This window comes from Cupressus sempervirens, chromosome 2 (genome assembly GCF_028749045.1).
Source record: "Cupressus sempervirens isolate cs-2001-9-10 chromosome 2, ASM2874904v1, whole genome shotgun sequence".
Classification (NCBI taxonomy): domain Eukaryota; kingdom Viridiplantae; phylum Streptophyta; class Pinopsida; order Cupressales; family Cupressaceae; genus Cupressus; species Cupressus sempervirens.
Genome location: NC_143119.1, coordinates 507,309,136 through 507,326,859, shown reverse-complemented (window position 1 = coordinate 507,326,859; position 17,724 = coordinate 507,309,136). Strand labels below are relative to the sequence as shown.

Here is a 17,724-nt window from a genome sequence, read left to right as displayed (position 1 = left end):
AGTGAAGAAGAAATGGGTGTAGACTTGAATCGACTAGAGCGAACAAAGATTGAAACTTTTAAGGATAGAATCGTGATCTAGTTCCTATTGAAAGATGGGGGATTTTTATCGTATATGCAAGCAATGGTGGGTTATGATGAAAATTGTGCTCTTCAGTTTATGAATGGATGGAATGACCGTAGAGTTACTATAAATGGTATCAAATTTCAAGTGAATGACGAGGTTATTGTGATCGCCACTGGGTTGTCCTTGAAAGGAAAGAAATGGAAGAAGGTCATGAAAATGGTGGACAAAGCAAACATGAATAACGTTTTTGCTGAGGATGAGGAACCTGTTTGCTATAGGGGAGGCTTCTTAAGGGATAAGCTACCAACTCCTCAGGATGATGTTTGCTTGGTTATCATGAAATACCTCACGCTCGAAGGCAGGTTTGGAGTTTACTATTATTATCAGTTCCCCATACTAAACCATTTTAGAAATAGAGATTTTATTTCTATCCTATTCTTTATGTTACACTCACTTGAGGATATGATAAATGATGTGAGAGAGAAAAGAACCAAGGGTAATAATTTCACTATCATTCACTAGGGTCTAATTTTTTCACTTTACCAGTTTCATCTTGCCCTCTGTCGCCCTAGGGTTTTTGTTGTTGATAATCAATGCCACCACTAGAATTTCCCTTTGAGTACGAGCACTAGAACTACAATTTACATGCCACACCCTTCCACTAGTAGATATAATAAGAAAAAGAAAAACCCAGACCTGACAGTTGAACAAAATGGTCGTTAAAAATCAAAATTGAAAAGCCAATGGAAGTGGACATTGGGAAGTCAGAGGAGGAGGAGGGAGGAAATGGTAGGAGAAGGTCAGGAAGGCTAGCCAAAACACAAGCAAGATATAAACAAAAGGCTAACAGATTTAGGGTTGAGGAGGTGGAAGAGGAGAATTCTAAAAATAATGAAAGAGAATTGGAGGAGGAGAAACTCTTGGACTTCAAGAGAGAAAAGGGGAATGAGGAGAAGGAAAAAAGTGAAAATTCTATAGATAAAACCCAGATGTTTGCTAGTAATGCCAATACCATTGAGATGACGCATGTGTCAGCTAGATTTATCTTGCAACCTATTACCTTATGTGAAGATAGAAATAAAGTGGATAACTCCCCCATTACATCTCTTCCCTGGCTAAGGAAAAAATCAATGTTTTTACTAACCCCCAAGTTTTACAGGATGAAAACTAGCCATTGACAAAGACTAAGGAGGCGCATAAGAATGTTGAAAAAGGAAACATAGAGAAAGAGGAGGAGTAGAATGAGAGGAATGCACAAATTGAGAGAAGGGTAAAATCCTTAGAGGATGGGTTTTACTCCTCTAAATTTTCCTTGGACGTTACACATGCTGCTGCTACCACCATTCAATTATTGGCGCAACAAGCTCCTCTATAAGTTCTTGGCTGAGGATTGGACTAGAGTGCTTTTGGCTGGGAAGGAAAAAGATAAAAGATGAAAAATACAGTGGTGGTTCCTAGGGGTATTTTAGTCATAGTTGTTTATTGGTTTCTGATGCTACTTGGTTTGCTGGTTTACAACTTATTCACTGACTCGGGTTGGCTTGTTTATGCCAACAGATTTAAAAAATTAAACTTTAATAGTATGTTTGGTACTTTAGACTTTAGATTTAGTATAGATATTATGTTGATAGGTGTAAATGATAGTGTGATGGTTTTGGACTGGGTTGGTTTTGTTTATGCCAACAGTTCATGTTTTGAACAATCATGGTATGCTTACTACTATAGTTTCTATTCTAGTTAGTAGTTTCTCTATTAGTGGTGTTTTTGGTTAATAGTTGTAGTTTTCTGTTGTTTGTGACTACCATCTGCTTGTTTTGCTAGTAATGTGCTAGTTAACAACTTTTTGGTTGTAAGGGCCAACCCCCTTGTTTTGGTCGCTTTTTATTTCAAAAACTATTATCAAAAATTTGAAATGAATAAACCTTCTATGTACCATTCAACTAGATAAATGTTTAATATCCTATTTCACTGTCAAATTGTCAAATAATATGTCAGATCTTTTATTTAGTTTGTACAACTCCTTCATTGACATCAGTGCAACAAACTTTATCATCTTAAAAATAGTTTCTTGGACAGATGGAGATAAGGAGTTATGTCAATGAGAATGCACTAGAAGAATGTTTTAACTCATGTCATATCAAATTCTAAAAATATTACTCCATTCTCTATTTCTTTGTATCCCTACTAATGAGTAGAACCTTGTCTCCAATCCCTCTGAATTCGATTTGCCCTAGATGATAATTTTTTGATAGATAATGAAGAAAATAATATATCTGCAATCAGTAATAGAAATTATTTGAAATGCCTATCCCTATACCTATATACTTCCTCTTGCTTCTATATGCCAAAATTTGAGGAAATTGCATATTTTGAGTAGTAGTATATTAGAGCTTTAAAAATAGAGAATGATTGTGGCAAATAGCAGGCCAAAGAAGTCAGAGAGTTATATCCCTGGAGAGGTTAGTTTGATGCTTGTATTTGAAAAACAATTGGGAAATTGAACATTTTGAGCAATTGGATTTGAATTGTATATTAGAGTGATTAAATGCTTATTGCTACATAAAGATTTAAGAAATTTAATTGGTCATTTATTTCAATACTGACATGCTCAAATTATTTTAGACATGCTATCGATGAGAAGAGGGTGATATTATTCATTGCCACTTCAGCTAGCTTCCACATCATAGTTTTCATAGGAGGAATACAATGATCTGGGCCAAAAAAAATATGAAAAGCAAGAATCACACTCACCTCCCCAAAGAAGATCGAACTACATGTGTCTTATGGGTGGGACAGTTGCTACCATTGGTAAAACATCAACTTCAAATGCAAATCTATGGTGGTTTGGTTCAGCCCAGTGCCTCCTTCAATACAATTAACAATGATGTTTACAACCATTTCTATAGTTACTACTATTCCATTCTTTGCCATTTTTTCTATAGAGTGAGAGTTATATGATGTTTTTCTATAGAGTGAGTTCCAAGAACTATGCACATATATCCTTACATAGATTACATGGGATAAGCATGAGTGATTTCCTAAGATAGTAGGATCAAGATTTCATCTGCGAAAAACTATTTGCATAGGAGCATAATCAACAAAATAGTACGAAAATTCTAAACTTTCATTCTTTTGACGAAGATAGAAATAGAAAATAGAAAGTTCTAGAATTTAATTTTTGTATTTTTTGACCGGGAAAAAAAGAAATAAACCCAAGGAAAATTGTTATTGACCAATAGAAAAAAATAAATTATTGTACAAAAACTAAATTTAAAAATAAAGTTTTCTAAACCTTAGTATCATCATATTATTTTTACTTTGCAAATTAATAGAAGAGGGCTAATGAAAACATTAGTTTCCTATAAGGCAACGACTAATAATCTTCATGGTGCGAAATTCTTATCGATGGACATTAAAGTAAAGGATTTAAAGTCGAGTGCAAAATAAAGAAATATTTCAAGCACCTTGTTCAAGAGTAGTTTATTTCTATTAGTATTTAATGATCAATCTTTCTGATAGAATGATATTATTGTTATTAGTCATTAGTCAATTGACACGATAAATATAGATCGTATAGGTAGTGTAAAACTCACCAGTTTCCTTTTAAAACACTCCACTTGGATTAAATGACCAACCCAATAGACTAAAAATCCAAAAGTCCAGTACAAAATCACTTTTATCATTACAAACCAAATCAATCAACCTGACTACAAACATCCACAACAGGTGTACTCTAACAAATAAATGAACAAATCCTTAAGATTTGCTTATCGATGGACATTTAAAGTAAACAATTTAAAGTCGAGTGCAGAATGAAGAAAGATTTCAATCACCTTGTTCAAGAAACCAAATCAATCAACCTGAGCACAAAATTCCACAACGGGTGTACTCTAACAAATAAATTAACAAATCCTTAAGATTCACTTATCGATGAACATTTAAAGTAAATGATTTAAAGACGAGTGCAGAATGAAGAAAGATTTCAACCACCTTGTTTGAGAAACCAAATCAATCAACTTGACCACAAACTTCCACAACAGGTGTAATCTAATAAATAAATGAATAAATCCTTAAGATTCGCTTATTGATGGACATTTAAAGTAAATGATTTAAAGTCAAATTATAACTTCAAAAATATTAGCCAAATTTTAATTTCAAATTATAACTTGAAAAATATTAGCCAAATTTCAATTTTTCTTCTTTGGTGCACTAGGTATACATGTCAACTCTAACATATTCCAAAATTAGACCAAAATATTAACATTTGCATATATTTTTTTGAAGGGAAAAAAACTCTATAGTTTCAATTTTTTTAAAAATTAAAAAATAGACTTTAAAAATTAAAAAATAGATAAAATTTTCAATCAATTTTTTTTAAAAAAATTACAGACATAAAATTCATCTAATTTTACACATTTTATTAGTTTACATCATCTTCAAATTCTAAGCACAAATACACAAATGCCAAATCAATCAACTTGACCACAAACTTCCACAACAGGTGTAGTCTAACAAATAAATGAACAAATCCTTAAGATTCACTTATCGATGGACATTTAAAGTAAAGGATTTAAAGTTGAGTGTGGAATGAAGAAATATTTCAATCACCTTGTTTGAGAAACCAAATCAATCAACCTGACCACAAACTTCCACAACAGGTGTACTCTAACATATAAATGAACATATCCTTAAACTAAATCATCACTTTTGTCATTACAAACCAAATCAATCAACCTAACCAAAAAATTCCACAACAGGTGTATTCTAAAAAATAAATAAACAAATTCTAAATAAATGATAAACGAAACTTATAATGGCACTAACTTTAAATCTAACAAGGTGATGAGTGAATCTTAAGGATTTGTTCATTTATTTGTAATGACAAATCTTGTAAAGATTTTTGTGCACTTTTGGATTTTCTGTCTGCATGATTTTCAGGTGAAAGCACAAACCTGTGTCACCATTTGCGATATTAAGAAGGGTTATGGCCTAAATAGTTACGGTCGTATTGGAATGGTCGAACATGTTCCAGTTGTACATACGTTGCAAGTGTCCCCGTCGACGTGGCATGCAGGGTTACGCTCGAAAAACTTCTAGCTAAAAGGGTTCCAATCATAACCCCCATGTATCAAATGACTCAAAATATCATTAAAAATAGCCAAAAAGTGGTTGACGGCAATTTTATAAGCCTAGGGGTTTTAGTTCTAACCCTTTCAATCGAAACAGTTACGACCAAAATTGTTTCGGTTGAAGCTACCTATGTGGCAGCCACACAAGCAAAAATAAGAACTTTTACAAACTTCTCACTTTGAAGGCCAATTTGACTTATTAAATTGAAGTTTTTTTAAAAACTAAAAATATAGTTTTGTAGGTCTTGGAGTCAAGATTATGATCATATAATTTTATTATCATTTTGATTATGGATAATATGTCATAATTTGAAAATATTACAAGTAGGTATTTTAAGATTCAGAAAGATGTCTATTCAAAAATAAGAAAAAAATAGTAAATCATGTTTAAAATTATTTTTTAATGTTGCACTAAAGGAGAGAGTCTTCTTCAAGAATATGTAATTTGTTTTTAAAAAATATGTAGATTTGATGGAAAAAGTTTGACTGAAGAAAAAAATTGTCAATTTCTGATAACTTTGACTTTAACCAATTATAACTTGAAAAATATTAGCCAAATTTCAATTTTTCTTCTTTGGTGCACTAAGTATACATGTCAACTCTAACATATTCCAAAATTAGACCAAAATATTAACATTTGCATATATTTGTTTGAAGGGAAAAAAACTCTATATTTTCAATTTTTTTAAAAATTAAAAAATAGACTTTAAAAATTAAAAAATAGATAAAATTTTCAATCAATTTGTTTTAAAAAAATTACAGACATAAAATTCGTCTAATTTTACACATTTTATTAGTTTACATCATCTTCAAATTCTAAGCACAAATGCCACTTTTATGTCGTTAAAGTTGAAGACTTTAAATTCTGATATCACTTTTCCTTTATAAAAGGTGACATAGGTTTGTACTTTTACCCTTTCACCAGCAGACTGAAAATCCAAAAGTGCAGTACAAAATCACTTTTGTTATTATAAACCAAATCAATCAACTTGACCACAAACTTCCACAATAGGTGTACTCTAACATCACTTTTGTCATTACAAACCAAATCAATCAACTTGACCACAAAAATTCCAAAATAGGTGTACTCTAACAAATAAATGAACAAATCCTGAATAAATGATAAGTGAATCTTATAATGGCACTAACTTTAAATCTAACAAGGTGATAAATGAATCCTAAGGATTTGTTTATTTATTTATAATGACAAATCTTATAATGATTTTTGTGCACTTTTGGATTTTCAGTCTATTAGATTTTCACTAGCAGACTAAAAATCCAAAAGTGCAGTACAAAATCACTTTTGTCATTACAAACCAAATCAATCAACCTGACCACAAACTTCCACAATAGGTGTACTCTAAAAAATAAATGAACAAATCCTAAATAAATGATAATTGAATCTTATAATGACGCTAACTTTAAATCTCACAAGGTGATAAGTGAATCTTAAGGATTTGTTCATTTATTTGTAATGACAAATCTTGTAACAATTTTTGTGCACTTTTGGATTTTTAGTCTGCTGGTGAAATCAAACAAACTATAAATCCAAAAGTGCAGTACAAAATCATTGTTATCATTACAAAACAAATCAATCAACCTAGCCACAAACTTCCACAACAAGTGAACTCTAACATCACTTTTGTCATTACAAACCAAATCAATCAACCTGACATCATTTTAATTTTGACCTAAAATAAGATATTTAGGAAGGAAGTAAGGGCAAAATAGGGTTTACATGGGGGGATCGAATGTATAGGCAATGAAATCGCAAGAGGGTTTAGTGTCATTACATTTAATTCAAATCCCTTATTATAATGGCACTAAACTATCCTACAATTTTGTCGCATGTACACTTGACCCCCCACACAAACCTTGTTTTTCCCTTATTTCCTAAATATACTATATTAGTTCAAAATTAAAATGCAATAAATGATGATGGAACCACAACAAACTGAAAATCCAAAAATGCAATACAAAATTACTTTTTTCATTCCAAACCAAATCAATCAACCTTACCACAAACTTCCACAACAGTTGTACTCTAACAAATAAATGAACAAATTCTTAAGATTCTCTTATTGATGGACATTTAATGTAAAGGATTTAAAGTTGAGTGCGAAATAAAGAAATGACTTCCACAATAGGTGTACTCTAACAAATAAATGAACAAATCCTTAAGATTTACAATTTGTGGTTAGGTTGATTGATTTGGTTTCTTGAACAAGGTGATTAAAATCTTTCTTTACTCTACACTTGATTTTAAATCCTTTACTTTAAATGTCCATTGATAAGTGAATCTTAAGGATTTGTTCATTTATTTGTTAGAGTACACCTGTTGTAGAAGTTTGATTGATTTGGTTTGTAATGACAAAAGTGATTTTGTACAACACTTTTGGATTTTTAGTCTGCCAGGGTTCTATCGTCATTTCTTGCATTTTAATTTTGAAATAATATAATATATTCAGGAAGGAAATAATTGAAAAATAGGGTTTACATGTGGGATCAAGCATACAGGTGACAAAATTGTAGGATGGTTTAGTGCCATTATATTTGATTGAGATCCCTCTTTGTAGCAATCGTTTGATGGTTTGTCAGCAAGTGCAGAAAATCTTAAAGAACACAAACTTCCACACAGGTGTACTCTAACAAATAAATGAACAAATCATTAGGATTTGCTTATTGATGGACATTTAAAGTAAGGGATTTAAAGTCAAGTGGAGAATGAAGAAATATTTCAATAACCTTGTTCGAGAAACCAAATTAATCAACCTGACCACAAACTTCCACAACAGGTGTACTCTAACAAATAAATGATTAGTTATTTAGAAGTTAGAGTACTGGACTTTAGGATTTTCACCAGCAGACTAAAATTCCAAAAGTGCAGTAGAAAATAACTTGTCATTACAAATCAAATCAATCAACCTGACCACAAACTTTCACAAAAGGTGTACTCTAACATCACTTTTCTCATTACAAACCAAATCAATCAACTTGACCACAAACTTCCACAATAGGTGTACTCTAACATCACTTTTCTCATTACAAACCAAATCAATCAACCTGACCACAAACTTCCACAACAAGTGTACTCTAACAAATAAATGAACAAATCCTTAAGATTTGCTTATCAATGGATATTTAAAGTAAAGCATTTAAAGTCGAGTGTGGAATGAAGAAAGATTTCAATCACCTTGTTTGAGAAACTAAATCAATCAACTTGACCACAAACTTCCACAAATCCAAAATTGCAATACAAAATCACCTTTGTCATTACAAACCAAATCAATCAACTTGACCACAAGCTTCCACAATAGGTGTACTCTAAAAAAAAATGAACAAATCCTTAAGATTGAGTTATCGATGGACACTTAAAGTAAAGGATTTAAAGTCAAGTGCAAAATGAAGAAAAATTCCAATCACCTTGTTAGAGAAACCAAATCAATCAACTTGACCACAAACTTCCAGAGTAGCTGTAATCTAACAAATAAATCAATCCTTAAGAAAATCTTAAGGATTTTTTCATTTATTTGTTGGAATACACCTGTTGTTGAAGTTTGTGGTTAGGTTGATTGATTTGGTTTGTAATGACTAAAGTGATTTTGTACTGCTCTTTTGGATTTTTAGTCTGCTAGGGTTTTGTCGATATTTCTTGCATTTTAATTTTAAATTAATATAATATATTTAGGAAGGAAGTAAGGGAAAAGTAGGGTTTACATGGGTGATAGAGCATATAGGCGATGAAATTGCATCAGGGTTTAGTGCCATTATATTTGATTGAAATCCCTCTTTATAGTGGTCGTTTGATTATTTGTCAAATACATTTCTCGAACATGGTGATTGAAATCTTTCTTCATTCGACAACACTTGAGTTTAAATCCTTTACTTTAAATGTCCATCGATAAGTGAATCTTAAGGATTTTTTCATTTATTTGTTAGAGTACACATGTTGTGAAAGTTTGTGGTTAGGTTGATTGATTTGGTTTGTAATGACAAAAGTGATTTAGTACTGCACTTTTGGATTTTCACCAGCATAATGAAAATCCAAAAGTACAGTACCAAATCACTTTTGTCATTACAAACCAAATCAATCAGCTTGAATGCAAACTTCCACAACAGGTGTACTCTAACAAATAAATGAAGAAATCCTTCAGATTCGCTTATCGATGGACATTTAAAGTAAAAGATTTAAAGTTGAGTGCAAAATGAAGAAAGATATCAATCACCTTGTTTGAAACTAGTTTATTTCTTTTAGTATTTAATGATCAATATTTTTGATAGAATAATATTATTGTTATTAGTCATTAGTTAATTGACGTGAAAAATATAGATTGTATAGGTAGTGTGAAACTCACCAATTTCCTTTTAAAACAATCCCAAAAGTGCAATACAAAATCAGTTTTGTCATTACAAACCAAATCAATCAACTTGACCACAAACTTCCACAACAAGTATACTCTAACATATAAATGAAAAAATCCTTAAGATTCACTTATCGATGGATATTTAAAGTAAATGATTTAAAGTCGAGTACGAAATGAAAAAAGATTTCAATCACCTTGTTCAAGAGTAGTTTATTTCTGTCAGTATTTAATGATCGATCTTTCCAATAGAATGATATTATTGTTATTAGTCATTAGTTAATTGACATGACAAATATAGATCGTATAGCTAGTGTGAAACTCACCAATTTCCTTTTAAAACACTCCCAAAAGTGTAGTACAAAATCACTTTTGTCATTACAAACCAAATCAATGAACCTAACCACAAACATCCACAACAGGGGTACTCTAACAAATAAATGAACAAATCCTTAAGATTTGCTTATCAATGGACATTTAAAGTAAAGGATTTAAAGTCAAGTTGGAAATGAAGAAAGATTTCAATCACCTTGTTCGAGAAACCATATCAATCAACCTAACTATGCATTACAAAATCACTTTTGTCATTACAAACCAAATCAATCAACTTGACCACAAACTTCCACAATAGGTGTACTCTAATAAATAAATGAAAAAATCCTTAAGATTCACTTATCAATGGACATTTAAAGTAAAGGATTTAAAGTAGACAGTGAAATGAAAAAAATATTTCAATCACCTTGTTCGAGAGTAGTTTATTTCTATTAGTATTTAATTATTGATCTTTCCGATAGAATGATATTATTGTTATTAGTCATTAGTTAATTGACATGACAAACATAGATTGTATAGGTAGTGTAAAACTCACCAGTTTCCTTTTAGAACAGTCCCAAAGGTGCAGTACAAAATCACTTTTGTCATTACAAACCAAATCAATCAACCTGACCACAAAATTCCACAACAGGTGTACTCTAACAAATAACTGAACAAATCCTTAAGATTCGCTTATCGATGGACATTTAAAGTAAAAGATTTAAAGTCAAGTGTAGAATGAAGAAAGATTTCAATCACCTTGTTTGAGAAACCAAATCAATCAACTTGATCATGCAGTACAAAATCACTTTTTCCATTACAAACCAAATCAATCAACCTGACCACAAACTTCCACAATAGGTGTACTCTAATAAATAAATGAACAAATCCTTAAGATTCACTTAGCGATGGACATTTAAAGTTGACTATGGAATGAAGAAAAATTTCAATCAGCTTGTTCGAGAAACCAAATCAATGAACCTGACCACAAAGTTCCATAACAAGTGTACTCTAACAAGTAAATGAACCAATCCTTAAGATTCACATAGAGTACACCTATTGTGGAAGTTTGTGGTCTGGTTGATTGATTTGGTTTCTCAAACAAGGTGATTGAAATCTTTCTTCATTCCACACTCAACTTTAAATCCATTATTTTAAATGTCCATCGATAAGTGAATCTTAAGGATTTGTTCATTTATGTGTTAGAGTACACCTGTTGTGGAAGTTTTTGGAGCTTAAGATTTTCTTATCGATGGACATTTAAAATAAAGGATTTAAATTCGAGTGCGGAATGAAGAAAGATTTCAATCACTTTGTTCGAGAAACCAAATCAATCCACCTGACCACAAACTTCCAAAACAGGTGTACTCTAACAAATAAGTGAACAAATCCTTCGATAAGTGAATCTTAAGGATTTGTTCATTTATTTCTTAGAGTACAACTGTTGTGGAAGTTTGTGGTCAGGTTGATTGATTTGGTTTCTGGAACAAGGTGATTGAAATCTTTCTTTATTCCACACTCGACTTTAAATCCTTTACTTTAAATGTCCATCAATAAGTGAATCTTAAGGATTTGTTCATTTATTTGTTAGAGTACACCTATTGTGTAAGTTTGTGGTCAAGTTGTTGAAAATACAAAAGTATTGTACAAAATCACTTTTGTTATTACAAACCAAATCAATCAACCTAACCACAAACTTTGACAACAGGTGTAATCTAACAAATAAATTAACAAATCCTTAAGATTTTCTTATCGATGGACATTTAAAGTAAAATATTTAAAGTTGAGTGTGGAATGAAGAAAGATTTCAATCACCTTGTTCAAGAAACCAAATCAATCAACCTGACCACAAATTTTCACAACAGGTGTACTCTAACAAATAAATGAACAAATCCTTAAGATTTCCTTATCAAAGGATTTGTTCATTTATTTGTTAGAGTGCACCTGTTGTGTAAGTTTGTGGTCAGGTCGATTGATTTAGTTTCTTGAAGAAGGTGATTGAAATCTTTCTTCATTCTGCACTTGACTTTAAATCCTTTACTTTAAATGTCCATTGATAAGTGAATCTTAAGGATTTGTTCATTTATTTGTTAGAGTACACCTATTGTGGAAATTTGTGGTCAGGTTGATCGATTTGATTTGTAATGAAAAAAGTGATTTTGTACCCCACTTTTGGATTTTTAGTCTACTATGGTTCCATCGTCATTTCATGCATTTTAATTTTGAACTAATATAATATATTCAAGAAATAAGTAAGGGCAAAATAGGTTTTACATGGGGGATTGAGCATACAGGTGATGAAATCACCGAAAGGTTTAGTGTCATTATATTTGATTGAAATCCCTCTTTATAGCAATCATTTGATGGTTTGATAGTGAGTGTGGAATGAAGAAAAATTCAATCACCTTGTTTGAGGGTAGTTTATTTCTGTCATTATTTAATGATCGATCTTTCCATTATGATGATTGATCCATTGATAAGCAAATCTTAAGGAGCACAAACTTCCACAATAGGTGTACTCTAACAAATAAATGTACAAATCCTTAAGATTCATTTATTGATGGAAATTTAAAGTCGAGTGCGTAATGAAGAAAGATTTCAATCACCTTGTTCAAGAAACAAAATCAATCAACCTGGCCACAAACTTCAACAATAGGTGTACTCTAACAAATAAATGAACAAATCCTTAAGGATTTAACAGTACAAATCATTTATTTGTTAGAGTACACCTATTGTGGAAGTTTGTGGTTAGGTTGATTGATTTGGTTTCTCAAACAAGGTGATTGAAATCTTTCTTCATTTTGCACTCGACTTTAAATCCTTTACTTTAAATGTCCATCGATAAGAAAATCTTAAGGATTTGTTCATTTATTTGTTAGAGTACACCTATTGTGGAAGTTTGTGGTCAGGTTGATTGATTTTGTTTGTAATGACAAAAGCGACTAAAAATCCAATAGTACAAAGTCACTTTTGTCATTACAAACCAAATCAATCAACCTAACCACAAACTTCCAAAATAGGTGTACTCTAACAAATAAATGAAAAAATCCTTAACATTCGCTTATCGATGGACATTTAAAGTAAAGGATTTAAAGTTGAGTGCGGAATGAAAAAAGATTTCAATCACCTTGTTCAAGAAATCAAATCAATCAACTTGACCACAAACTTTTACAATAGGTTTACTCTAACAAATAAATGAACAAATCCTTAAGATTCGCTTATCGAGTGTGTGAAAACATGTCTTTGGTTAAATTTGAAAAAGGCTTGACAAACCATCAAATGGCTGCTTTAAAGAGGGATTTCAATCAAATATAATGGCACTAAACCCTCCTGCGATTCCATCGCCTGTACGCTCGATCCCACATGTAAACCCTATTTTGCCCTTACTTCCTTCCTAAATATATTAGATTAGTTCAATATTAAAATGCAAGAAATGATGACGAAACCCCGACAGTGTGCAAAATGAATGTACAAAGACATAAAAGGGAACACTTCTAAGGCAAACAGACTCAAATTGCCAGTGAGCATTAACTGCATGCAAATGGATAAAAAAATACAAATGAATGTATAAGATATATGATACAATTGAAATTGAATGTACAAGATTTATATATAATTGCATCCAAATGGACACGCCATGCCACATTATCAAATGGACCAAAATCTATCGGCTTACCAATGCAATAGACTGAAAATCCAAAAGTGCAATACAAAATCACTTTTGTCATTACAAACCAAATCAATCAACCTAACCACAAACTTCCACAACAAGTGTACTCTAACAAATAAATGAACAAATGCTTAAGATTCTCTTATTGATGGACATTTAAAGTACATGATTTAAAGTCAAGTGTGGAATGAAGAAAGATTTCAATCACCTTGTTTGAGAGTAGTTTATTTATGTCAATATTTAATGATCGATCTTTCCGATAGAATGATATTATTGTTACTAGTCATTAGTTAATTGACATGAAAAATATAGATCATATAGGTAGTGTAAAATTCACATGTTTCCTTTTAAAACACTCCACTTGGATTAAATGATCACGAAAGCTCCCATGCTAAAAATCTAAATTGTTTACCGTAATTAAGATGATGGTATTGGTCATTTGAGATCTTTGATTACAATTTCAATAGTCATTAGAACTCATATATATATATATATAATGAATTCAATAGTCTCTCACTAATGGACGATGTAGCAACAAAGATTCATGTAGATTGTGTTCAAAATACAACTTGAAAACACACACTATAATATTTGACAAAGGTAAACATTCAAGAATACGAAACACATTCCTAATCATACCTAATTAATTCCTAATTATCATTTTGTTGTACTAAGAAAGATTCACCATCACTTTCCTTCCCCTAACACTCCAATATTAAATTTAAATGATATCACCTTGTTTGAGAATTCTAATTTAAATAAAATTATTTTAAATATAGTATACTATAACATATATTATTTTTCATTCATATTTTAGATAACTAATTTTGTTATATATTAAATCATGTATTAAAATTTATTCAAGTAAAAAAAGGTATTTTCTTAAAAATTCAATTTATTATTTTATAATAATTTATATAAGATATGATAATGAAATAAATAAAATATTTTTAGATAAATAGTATTATTGATAAGTTTATGTTAAAATGAAATTCATTATTATGAAATATTTAAATGTAAAATTTATAAAATAAATTATATTTATAATTATATAATTTTAGTAATAAAATGTAATAAATTATTTAAGCCATATTAAAATAATATATAAGTTATGTCTAAATCTTAATTTTCTTCTTATCATTATATAAATTAAATATATAATAAATTTATTAAATTAAAATATGAATTATATAATATTAAAACTGGCGAATGCAAAGCGACCTGCAAATGGCTGAGGTTCAGATCGTACTACAATTGTCAGAGAAAAACTTTCATCACAAGTAGAAAAAATCCATCAGTATTGTCAAGGATCAGGGGATGGTTATTCAAAATAAACAGGGTTATCAGCGTTCACTACAATCTCAGAATCTTCAGGATCATCGAAAAAGGAAAATGTGAAGGCAAACACAAATGCATCTGCATTGGGACTTCTTGGATTATCATTTCAGCGATGCCCTTTTGTTTATACATTTATGTATAAAAATATAACCAAGGTATGTTCAGAAGCTACGGTGTTGGAGAAGCTAAGACATCAAGGGATTCAATAAAAGAGAATCTCATAGTTCATGTAGTGCATTGTTTATACATTTTTGCAATTTGAGAATATAGGCTACTGGATGTATAAAAGTATGTTATCAATATGCAAACAGTAGTGTTTTTTTTATTATGAACTAACAAGAAAGTTTGTGTCTGAGTTTCTCATAAGAGAAGATGCTTTTGATTCCAATTTGATGTGGAGAAGACTTATATACAATGTGTTGGATCAAAGTCTGACAATGCTGAGATTTTCTCTTGGTCTCGTTGTTCTTTGAGATGCAGATTAGGAAGTAGGGGATGCCTCGGAAGTAGGGGATGCCATGATGCATGATTATGTTGGTTGGCCTTCATGGGGGAGATTGTTGGGATATAAAGCCCAACAATCATTGTGACTATTAAGCTTTTGTGGCTCTTTGCTAGAAGGTTGTATGTAAATGTATACATAGACATATGACTGTCATGTACTAGCTTAATCAAATATTTCCATAATAAATATTTCCATGCTCAAGTGTTCACGTAGGAAAGTTTTGTCGAACCACAATAAATATTGTGTTTTGTGTATTTGTCTTCTTTGTTTACTGTTTCATTTGTCTGCTTGTTGAATATTTACAAACAATTGAGAATGCTTTATTCGTCATGCATTTATATGTAGATGGTAATAATGCATCTATTTGCATGAGACCTAGTAAACCCACTTACTCTATATGAGGTCATCCGACTAAAACAAAAAGCAGGCTGGCTACTCTAATTCACTTGAATGTTTTCAAAGCATGGAATATAAGGAAAGGAAACATACGCACGTAGACTTGTCTATTCCCTTAGGCGGCCACCACAGAAACAAGGTAAGCATATTATTACAATATTCTCCTAAAGATAAAATTAATATGCGCGACATATTCTGATCTAGAGAAATCTGTGCAACAGTGAATACAGAAACCGCAACGGAACTCCGCGGACCGGTAGATTTTGATTACAAGATCCTCCGAAAGGCAACCGATAATTTCAGTGCAGAAAACAAGATTGGAGAAGGAGGGTTCCGCCAAGTATATAAGGTGAGTGAGTAATTGCTACGAATTGGGTTCTAAAGCATGTTTTATGTCAATTGGAATCCATTATCTGAAAAATGGTTCATTTCGTTGCAGGGCACGTTAAAAAACGGCAAAGTCATTGCGGTAAAGTCCGCGCGCGATATCAGAATTCGAAAGCGAAGTAAAGCTTGTATCAAATGTTCATCACAGGAATCTTGTGCGCTTGTTGGGATGCTGCAATCAGGGACCGGAGAAGCTTCTTGTCTACGAGTACATGTCAAACAGTAGCCTTGACAGAATATTATTCGGTTCGCAATTTTATCCCCTATTTCGCCTTTTAATTCTCAAGTCTCTCGTTTTCTTTGTAATAAAAATAGGTTGAATGCAGGGCAAAGTGAAAAGATACTGAGCTGGAAAGAAAGATTTGATATTATATTGGGCACTGCTCGTGGTCTGGCATATCTGCACGAAGATTTTCATGTGTGTATCATCCATCGCGATATCAAATGCAGCAACATATTGCTCGACGACAACCTTCAGCCTAAAATCGCAGACTTCGGACTAGCGAGACTTCTTCCCGACGACAGAAGTCATCTTACGACAAGAATCGCAGGGACTCTGTAAGAAAACATAAAACTATTTGTCTTACTTAGAAACTCGCCCAAGGACACCTCATTATATTAAGACTTCAAATCTATATTTCGGGGTAATAAAAAGCAGCCCATTTTCAATATATGCTAGTGCATAACACAAATGCTATTACTTTATTCCGTGGACCCGCTCCAAATCCAAATCCAAATTAAACCCTCCCAATAGCATGTTGCTAAGCATTCTGCTACCAAAGCTTCCAGACTTGAAACTATTCAACAAAAAGCTATCCTCAAAACCCAACCTTCTCTGTCTTATTATGAGAGCCATAAATCTACTTGACAGTGAGTGAACAAACCCAGCCCATTAACTCGCAACTCAAGAGGCATGGATCTACTTATAAGCAATTTAATTTAGATTTGGGTCTGGGTGTCAGCCTCTAATCTAAATAAGTTCAATGGCTCAAACCCAATCCATAATTAAATCTATACTTTATTGTGAAGATTCCAACATTGTTCTTGAAGTTTACAAGTGAGATTAAAAATCCATTTTCTAAGACTGGGAGGATATGGGAAGCTTACCAGAACAGTGCAAAGAAATATCAAACATAATGAAAGACGGCCTTAGCAGCTCTCATTTCAACAGCATGTTGCTTTTGCAACTTCCGCTCAATCGTTAGCATGTCTAAGTGGAAGCATATAAACTGAAAATCTTCTAGATCTTCTAACATTATTTTGTTGATGTTTGCAAATCTCCATGATAGCTTACATTTTAATGCACACATAGAGCCCACAAACAACCAGGGAACTCCCAAAAACAAATCAAAATATTGATAAAGAAATGCATTGCACACACAATCTAGACACCTTTCCCTTCAATAAGTTCAACAGAAGACAAGCTCTAGATGATGCAAAAAATATTTATGGCATTTTGGAAGCAGAAAATAAATTTGAAAACATCTAGTACTCTCATTAGAGCAATCCACAAGTTCAAACTACTAAATTAATAAAACAACCAAAATTATATAACGTCAG

General features: G+C 31.7%; 1 pseudogene; it reads left to right on the top strand.

The window, feature by feature from the left end:
- Positions 1-114: 114 nt before the first annotated feature.
- Positions 115-16,726, top strand: LOC149573210 (cysteine-rich receptor-like protein kinase 3; annotated as a pseudogene).
- Positions 16,727-17,724: the final 998 nt, after the last annotated feature.